This window comes from Limulus polyphemus, unplaced genomic scaffold (assembly GCF_000517525.1).
Source record: "Limulus polyphemus unplaced genomic scaffold, Limulus_polyphemus-2.1.2 Scaffold1635, whole genome shotgun sequence".
NCBI lineage: Eukaryota > Metazoa > Arthropoda > Merostomata > Xiphosura > Limulidae > Limulus > Limulus polyphemus.
In genome coordinates, this window is record NW_013667245.1 from 190,651 (window position 1) to 201,057 (window position 10,407).

The window sequence follows — 10,407 nt, forward strand, 5'->3', positions numbered from 1 at the left end:
TTAATATATATATATATAATATATATATATATATATAAAGAGTTACACATTAAAAATTAGAATTAGGTAATCATATAGGTTACCACGTTAACAACTGATATCCGATTGCCATAATCTTACTGTAAATACTCGGTCTTCTCATTTAGTAGTTTCAACAAACAGTTAAGTGTGTGAAGATTGATAGTGAAACATGCCAGGACTTTAGCAGAGACATTTGGGTATTTCATGTTCTTGAAACTAGAAAATGGTCAAATACAGCAAGTTGTTGAAGTGACTACAAATCTCTTAAAGTGTGGTTTCCAGGATGTGAACTTGCTTTCACATCACCAATACTGTAGGCTAAAGACCTGTAAAAGGAAAGCCATTATTGCCAAATCAACAAGACTACTACCTTTTAACAATATGGGCTTGATGGTACTAGCAGACCTCGGCTTCTCGTTTGAATCAACAGTTAAGAGCAACGTCTGGACAACAATTCATTGTGCACATTGTGAGAAACAGGCTTCATGAGTTTGACTTTTATGTGAGATAACTGATAACATTCTGTTCTCTAATCCATGTTCCCTGGTGGGTCAGTGGTAAGCTTACGGGCTTACAATGCTAAAATCTGGGGTTTGGTTATTCACCATGGATAGAGTTCAGATAAAATCCATTGTGTAGTTTTGCACTAAGAAGAAAACAACAACTGTAACTCATTGCTGCAAATAGCCCATCTTCAGTGGTATCAAGAACAAGGACTGTTCAGAGACAAATCATATTGCACACTGTAGCCAGGTATAACACGTGTGTATTTGAAGAGTGACAGATACAATATCAGTTTCATAGAAGACAGATTTGTTATGGCAATGCCTTTCTGATTAAATAATGAAATGATTGTTTTGGATAACCAACTTTATTCAGTTGTTACTGATAATGGATTTGTTTGCTCAATAAAAAAAAGAGTACAATTTCAATATTAATTACCAATCAAATTTGTTTTCCTCAAAATATTTGTTCCAGATATATATTATATGAAAGATGCAAAAGTTAAGTTGATAGCTTTCACATTAGTATTGTTTCTTTAACATCAGATATCTGTTTCTTGACAACCACGTTTTAAATGTTTTTTTGTAATTCTTACTTAATTTGTCATTTTTTGTTAATATAGTGATTTTATTCATGCAACATGAAGGTTGAATAAAGTGAGTTGTTATTCATCAGAGCATAAAGATTTTTCAAAATCTGTTTCCTCATTAATGGTTTCATTAGTTCCACACTACTCTGGACCACAGATGATATGAAATTACATGTTGCTTTTAATGTTGAGTATCTTCGTAGGAGTTACACTGGTGGTGCAATAGGAAAAAGGTTAGAAGATCTAATAATTATGTGGAAAATCAAAAAGAAATGTATTCACCTCCTGTTGATAGATACAGGAGCAAATCTTGTCAAAGGTTTTAATGATTGTTAAGTGAGTCATGTTTTTTCTACATATAACAGCTTGTGATCATGCATGTTCTTGAATCACAGTAAGCTGAAGTTAATCTCATAACAATCAATGAAAAAGATTGTTTCACATTTGAACCACGTATTTCATAATTAATGGATATACAGAATGGTATAAGTATGCCTGCGAAGAACAGTGAAAGCATTTATAGGAAAAGGGGCTTGAAACTAGATATGCTGGATTCAAAGCATTTCAAATTTCATCTTATTTACTTTGTTGGAACTTTACTTTAAAGTAATATTTTTCAAAAAGCAACAAAACAGAGCATGACAGAGAAAGTATTAAATCTGAAAACTTGACAATCAAGTGTGGTTAAAAGTGTTAAAACAACATGGATGACTACATACATCCCACCACCTGTTAAAAGTTTTTCAAGAGGAGACATGATTTATTCTAGAACTGCTACAGTAAAATATCTACATGCACTTGTGGCATTAATGATATTGGTCAAATGGGTCATAACAAAGAAGTTGCATTTGCAATTGAAATTAATTTATATTTATCCCTACCACATTTAAAACAACAGTCTAATCTATTATTTTGGTGCAAACTAAACAAAGACAAATTTTCAGTACCAGCTCATTTAACACAAAGATTTATATCAGCTCCATCCAGTAGTGTGTTTAGTGAGTACCCCTTCTCAGAAGTTGGCAACATTTATGAGATAAAGGGATACTGGATGTTTCCACAAAATGCAGAGTGGCTAATGCTTTTATATCAAAATCTCAGTCTTTAACTTTAATTACTGAAAAAGGCTACTTGAGTAATAAATCCTAATAAGAAAACTTAATATTGCAATGTGCCTTCAATACATGATAATAATAAGCATCATGTGATATACTGATACAATGCAGGTTTACAGCAATGCAAAACAAAAATACCTATGCATGTTAACTACTTTCTTTCACAGCTGATTGATAAACATATATTAATAAGAGAAAGTGCTTTATGTTTAAATGAAAGTATCATATTAAACTTAACCTATCTTCTTTCTGGTAGACATCTCTTTATGGTTAGTTATGAGATGTAGTTGAAACAGTTTATTAATCATTGCAAGTTATGAAAGAAATTTACTACTACTACATTTATAAATGTTACTACTTACTGAAAAGTAGTATTTTCATGAACTAAAGAGCGTATTGTTTTTACAGATTTGTGAACCATGATGTAATATGCCTATTCTTGTGGTTTATACTGTAGGTCAGGACACACTCATTCAAAGGAGTCTTCATCTTCTTGAAGCATTCTTTCATGGCAGGATGTTTTTTTACAAGGCTTACCTGGCCTTACTGCTTCAAGCAGTTTTTCAACTCTGGAACAGACACATGGAGTTTCATTTCCTGTGCCGCAAGTATTATTAATGCCAAGATTGTTCCAAGCATTTTTCTTGGATGAATGCTTTGAATGCTCATGTGAAATGATATCATTCTCAATACTAGTGACATGAGTTATATGTATTCTTTTTAACTGTTATAAAGTCTTCAGTAATGCTTTTCTTTGCTTATATGTGTTTTATTATCTCTTAGGTACTCGGGTATTTGTAACTTCCACAAGTTTTTTAACTTTTATTTTCCCATAAATAGATACCCATTTTGAGTTTATCAGAAAATAGGTGAAACCCAAATTTTGTAGTAATGTTTTTGTTTTAAACATAATCTGCCTAAGAGAATAACCCTTAAATAACTATTTAAGTCTGTTGTACAGTTCAAGATATTCACATCAGATTCTACCAGTTTTCCTTTCTGAGAGAACAGCAATGTAAAAAAGTTTAAACAAAATATTGATAAACCAGAACATGAAACAAAAAAGGGGGATAAAAATATGGAGCTAATAAGATTAAAGAACTGTCATGTATATGTGTGGAGAATATCTTTGTAATTTTTAAATCTGGTGTCTGGATGCATTTTTTGTCGATCCTATAATGGTTTTTTCTCACTCCTGAGCTTCTATCTTGCCTGGGAAGACCTAGAAGCATTTGAAAGTAAAATGATATCATGCACAAAATAATTGAAAATTATTAATTTAAAAAGAGGAATGGGGATAATCAAAAAAATAGTACAGAAACAAGTTGAATCAAAATGCAAAGATTATATTTTCAAGCCCACAACTAGGGACTCTAACAAAAGTAAGCAAACTAGGCTGGAAATAGTGTCTACATTCTTTTCTCAAGCTACAAATCCCTATTTTGACTACAAGAGTATAGTACTTATCAATTTTAATTTATTGTTTCTGTACTTTTTTTTGACGATCTCTATTCCCCTTTTTAAGTTAACAGTTTTTAATTATCTTGTTTCTTAAGTTTTTTATGTCCATTTATGGAGAATAAATTTTAAGATATATACACGTATATGTATTCAGTTGAATGTTACATATTCTCAACAGTTTGCTGCTGCATTGGCTTTTTTCCCACCCATCCATTATTTACTGAGCCAGGTGGATTTGTGCCTGAGGTTTCATGTTTAAGAAGCATTGAGTACAAAGAAAGCCACTCACAACAACATCTCATATATTATATACTTATAGTCATGTAAATCAACTTTCAAGGAAAAATAATCAACTTTTTTAAATAGGGCATGGACATTCGCAGCCTTTCATATAATATATCTGTCTAGGTTTTGTGCAAAATATCCAACTGATTTTGCTGTAGACTTGTGAAACAAAATTGTGAATAATAATAATAATAAAATAGGACTAAAATATGCACTCAGAATTTCAGTAAAGTATGAAAATCAGTAGAATAAATTACCACTCACTATAGTAGAGAAATCTACTATGGTAATTGTCTACTATTAGAAAACTCTAAAATAGTCACAGAAAGCGATGTAGAAACAAAGTACAACAGCGAACTTGAGGAATGATGAATTCTCAACATGGCAGTTTCCATTTAATGTGATATAAGTTGCACAAATTATTTTCCACCGGATTTTATTCATTGGCAGAAAATGAAGGACTTAGAGAAATTCTTCAGGGCAAAAAAACAAAGGTTCCTGAATTAATTTTAAAATTACCTTATGATGTACTCAATACTGCATTCATTACTGTTGTCCAGGTTTCAGTAAAATATTTATAGCCATATTTTTCTGTAGCAGCTTGTAAAACTATAGTCAATAATAATAAAGCTAGAGATACTGTTATAAATATACACATTGTTTACTCTTATAAATTGAAGCATTTCCGACTAGTATGATAGTGCTGAAATGTTTTTTTACATTTCTGTCATGCTTAAATGGCTTTGAAGAGCTTATGTTGGTAGCAAAGAAGAACTTAGAAAATTTTAGAGGGTGGAAATCTTGATTTTCAAGAATCAACTTAAAAATAGTCCTACAAACATTGCAGGAGTTTGTTTAGTAGATGTGCATAGATTTTGGCACAGTATACCTAGTCATTTCTGCTGTAAGCTTCAGTGCTTGAATGGCTTCGAAGAGAAACTTGGCTGACACTGATGAAAAAACTGATAAAATCTCTCCTCTTTCAAGAATCAACATAAAAATAATCCTATGACCTGTGCAGGAGTTTTTTTAGTGGGTTTGTCCAGGTTTGAATAAAATATTCATAGCCCTTTTTTCTGTGAAACAAGAATAATATGAATACTAATAATAATATGAAGAACAAATGAATGAATTTTGTCTAACAATTGGAAAATCAACTATTTTACTTTTATTAGTATTTTAGCAACCTATAGATAGAAGATCTTGAGTGTTGTTTCAAGAACAAGTCTGCTTTTTAAGATGGTTTTTGCTTGTATGTTCTATTAGAATTTTTATGAAATCCCTGGGAAATCTGTATTATGGTTCATGATAACTTATTTTTGTATACTAGAAATAAATGACCTAAACACACCAAAATTTGTATAAGAAAGATTTTTGTTGTGATATTTTGCATTTGAATACACAAAGTTTATAAAATGTAAAGACAGTGCTGTGTGTTTAAAATAATTAAAACAGTTAAGTGACTCGCATATGAGCGTAGGTACATAGAGTTCTATACAAATCTGATGGCCATGCAGGGCATCTCAGTAACTATGACGTTAAACAGTTTCCATCAAACAAATATAGTACAAAATACACTTTGAGCTGAATGGTCTGACCAAAAATGACTAATTAATCGATTTATCTAGTAAGAGACACCAGATCTAGCAAAGCTTTCAAAACCTGGGTATTGGAGACAAGGATTAAAACTCAACAGGATGAAAGTACTGGTACTTTTAAGTGTCTATAAACTAATAAGGAAATTCACACAAAATCTTAATACCTTAATACTTAAACACTGCTGTCTGAGATGGGGCTCTGAGGGATAACAGATCCATTATCCAAATATCTTTCCATTTTCAATGCATAATACTATTTCGCAGTATTACAGCTTTAAATTTCAGAGAATCAATAGAAATAATAAAATTTAAAAACAAAAAGAAGTATCAAACAGAGATGAAGGGCCATCAAGTCAATGCATTGATATTTGGCAGTGATGTATTATAAAGGTTGACCAAGGAATTATATAAATAACAATTCAATGTAGTATCACATGACATAGGAAAAAAGTATAAATTATTGTGTTTTGCAAATAACTCTTGAAGGTGATGTAGAGGATGTTAAAACACGGTACATGTAAAGTGTGCTTTTAAAGTGAAAGTTGCTGGTGGCTTCAGTAAAGTTTTTAAATTATTTAAATATAAAAAATGTTGATTTTAATTATTTATTAAATTCCAATATTTTATGTAACTTTTTGTAAGTAGGATCTTGTCTCTCATTGAATTTAGTTTTGTATTGACTGCTTTATCTCAACTACTCATATAGTTATTGTAAAAAGTATTTTTCTTTATTGAGGTCAAAGAAGTATGATTTCAATTTATTGTGTTTGCACGTATATTGTTTGAAAGCAGTGATAGATTTCACTGCTAGTTTGGTAAACAGGTATTTTTAAGTAAAAACTATACTATTCACAGAGAATATAATTGCAAAGACTCACTATAGTATGGGCTTCCAAACGTTTTCAGCACTTCTCCCAGTAACATTCTACATCCTAACTAAGGCTCCCCCCCCAATGAATCTATAGATACTGAGTACTTAAAAGTATTGTGTATTTGCTATGACCCCTCCTCAACACTGTTGTTATCCTCTGGGGGTCCATGGCCCCCAGTTTTTTAATGGTACTTTTCGATCATGTGGTTACATCATTTCTAAATGAAAATTATTATAGGTAGAATAATGATGAATAGAACAGAAGTTTGAAATAAAGTTTTTAAAATATCATGTTATTGAATCTTTATTGACTGTTAGTTTTTTATTGTCCAGTAAACCTGTATTCAGTAACCATATCAAGTTCCTGAGCACAGCATACATATGTTGAAAGAAACTTGACTAGGCAAGATGAATGTTTATTGTCCAGTAAACCTGTATTCAGTAAGCATATCAAGTTCCTGAGCACAGCATACATATGTTGAAAGAAACTTGACTAGGCAAGATGAATGTTTATTGTCCAGTAAACCTGTATTCAGTAAGCATATCAAGTTCCTGAGCACAGCATACATATGTTGAAAGAAACTTGACTAGGCAAGATGAATGAGAAATTCTTATATTTTGTTATACATTTGAAAGATAATTTAAAGTACTTGCTATGGTACAGTTTTAAAGACTAAATATTAAAGTAAAATTAAAAGTGAATTAATATGATGATATTGTTTACAATATAGAGTAGTTAGAGTTCCAAAGAAGTATAGTGATTATTTTATCTTGAATCATTAAACGGATACCCTTACTCTTATTCAACGTTTTTAAGGTGAGATATGATTGTGTATTGTAGTTTAAATTAATGGTTATAGAACATTTTTATTTAGAGATAATATTTTTTGAAATATAAAAGAAACCTCAGAAGCTTACATGTGGAGGATAATGGACTGAACAGCATTTAATTTTGATAAAACAGGTTTTATTCAGGCAGGATTTCCTCTTGCTTTTCATATTTTTTTAACATCACTTTTGACAAATAAATTTATTTTGAGCATTTTCACTTTCTTTGAGTCACAGATTTTAAAGTAAATTTTTTATATTAATTCTAACTCTATTTTAACTATTTTTAGCAGAAAGATATTATGGAATCAATATTTTGTAACATTTAATTAGTGTAATTTATAAAGAAAAATGTAAAACAAAAAATTAAAATTTTGGTTTTTAAGCATCTCCAAAGAGTATCTCATGTAAACAACATACTTGCTGATGTTTTCAGGATTTTCCTGCCCATCCTAAAGAATAGCTTTGAATTTGTTAAGAAACTATCACTTTTTGAGAACATATCCATTTGTTGATTTTCAAGCATTCCACTTGCCTTTTTATCTGCTTAGTTTTTGTACATTGCCTTAGTTGCCATCCTTTTGTGATGTCACGTTGAGTGGTATGACAATTTACTAATGAAACACGGCTTTGGAAACAGCTATAAAGACAGTTGAAATATTATTGGATAGAGAAAGAATTAGACTTTTCATGTCATAGTAGAGTAAATGGTTAAGTAGCAGTTTATGGTTTTGTGGGAAAGTTTGTAATTGAAGCTTTTGTAGCATTGACTAGAGGCATTAAGTGGGAAGTTTTGAAGACTTAGGAACAAACTGCAGAGTTGTGAATGTTTTATTGTTTCATTAGATGTTCTTTTTATTCATGAAAGTGTTTATGTGTTAAATTATATTTGTTTGAAAGCTTAAGAAATCTTTTTTGATAAGAATACATTTAGTGAGTGTGATAGGTGATGACAAAATATTCTGATGACTTGTTTGTTGAATATTATTTTTATGTTTATCATATTCAGATAACGTACATAAATTGGCTAACTGGCTGCATAATTATCTACATTGCAGTCATATGTTTTATATAAAAACATTATAGTAAAACCCTTATTCATAATTTGATGTACACTAGATCAGTGTGGGATCATTGCATATGGTGACTACACAATTATCTCAACACTAGCAATTCACAAAGTAGGAAGTGTTCAGATTAGATTTTTAACAAACATCATTACTGTTATAAGTGATAGTGGTATTTTCAGATGGAAACTGATTTCCCAATAAATGTCAAGTAGTTAGACCTACAAATAATAGCAGATTCATTTATTAAATAAAGAGAGTAATTTGTATTTTATAGTGTGTGTGTGAAATAATGAGACTGACAAGTTTAACAAAATGAATACAATCTTTTTTATTAAATATACAAAAACACCCACAAAAAGACAGTTGATTCTGTTGGATTATGATTAATTTCACAGTTTTCTTTCTCTTTGGATAGATTTATTTAGAAATAAACTTGCTGGTCTCCAAACAAGAACTACAATTTTTTATCCCTAGGTAGAAACTGAACTAAGAAAGCATGTCTGAATTTTATATGTAAACTCGATTTCTTTGTCAAGTCAACAATATCACCTTATAAGCCTTATTCTGTCACAACATTGCCTATCTGTAACATAAAGATAGTGTAGAGTCATCCAGCATAGGATATTACAGTTGCTAATACTTTCAACCTGGATGCTATATGTTGCTGCAATATCCTTTCAGGCAGAATAGATACAAACTTCTGTAGAGAACAAAGAAATAAAGCAATTAGAATAAGGCAGTCTCACTGACTTTCTGGAATGCATGTTCAGGCTAAAACTACATACAAACTAAATAAATGAAAATTTTTGAAACTTGCTATATAACTGAAGTATGAAATGCCATGTCACAGTGATATGCAATACAAGTATTATGAAAACATTATGGAACTGTTATACTGCTGCTAAAAAAATTGCTTTGAGGTGATTTACTAGTGATTAATATTATGTAGATGTTGTGCTAAAATACATTACATTCTCTGGTTATACAGTGCTCTCAGGGAATTTACAGATATACAATAATTTCTAAAACTTGCTGTAAATATTTTAGTTTGAAATTATTGTAATAACAAATCATGCAGTAATTAGTGTCTGGTGTTTAATTATTTTGTGCTTTAAAATTATGATCTTAGAATATGGAGAAAGGTGTATTACTGTTTAAACATAAGAAAATGGAAGATTATGTTTGTTTTTTCGTATTAAGCACAAAACTGCACAAATGGCTATCTGCCCACCACGGGTATCGAAACCCAGTTGCTAGTGGTATAAGTCTGCAGACAAATGGAAGATTAAGACATCAGATGTTTGTTGCTGTGCACGTGAGCTGTTGAACTAGTTGAGCTTGTACAGATTAATTAGGTGACACCTAACGATTAGTTGTCACTCAGTATACTTGCAAGTTCCCTAAGTGCTGTAGACAACTGCTTTAGAAGAAGTGGATTATAAAAAGTTTGTGTCATAGATCAGAAACTTCACATATAAAAATTATCCAAGTATATGGAATACATACGAAGTTGTATGATGGTTTAAAACACATTGTTTGTCATTGGATAAGAAATGTATAAAATAATGCTTAGATTACTGCTGTTTCTTCATTCAATTGCTTTTATGTCCAATTTTTACTTATTTTCCTATCATAGGCATTGTCCCATTTTTATTCCTGTCCTTCAGTTTATAAGAAAAACTTATGAAAGACTGATTTGGTAAAGATAAAAAAAAAATAATAATCAGCTAGTCTATGAATGAAAACGTTTGAAAACCACTGACTTAAGAGACAGACAGACAAACAACTTTAAAGATTGACTGATTTATGAAAGCTAAAATTTTACAACATTTAATTGAAATTAAGACTTTACAACATATAATTGAAAGTTTATGAATTATTTAATAACTAAAAATTTATTAACAAAATTGTCTGTTGGGGAAGATCTATAGTTTTTTAATATAAATTTTTACAAATATTTTATTAATGGTTTTACTTTGAATGTTGCCATTATATATATATATATATAATTACAAAACTCGAATTTAAAAAAAACAAAAAACCTTACACACTTTCTGATCATTAT

The 10,407-nt window shown here is 30.4% G+C and overlaps 1 long non-coding RNA gene across 2 annotated transcripts in view; it reads left to right on the plus strand.

Moving 5' to 3' along the window:
- The window catches only part of LOC111087010, a 38,808-nt gene that overhangs the window by 16,761 nt on the left and 11,640 nt on the right, over nt 1–10,407 (plus strand). For both annotated transcript variants that reach the window (XR_002611736.1, XR_002611735.1), the window contains one exon: nt 2,687–2,837. This is a non-coding gene — a long non-coding RNA (uncharacterized LOC111087010). The remainder of the gene's footprint in view (nt 1–2,686; nt 2,838–10,407) is intronic.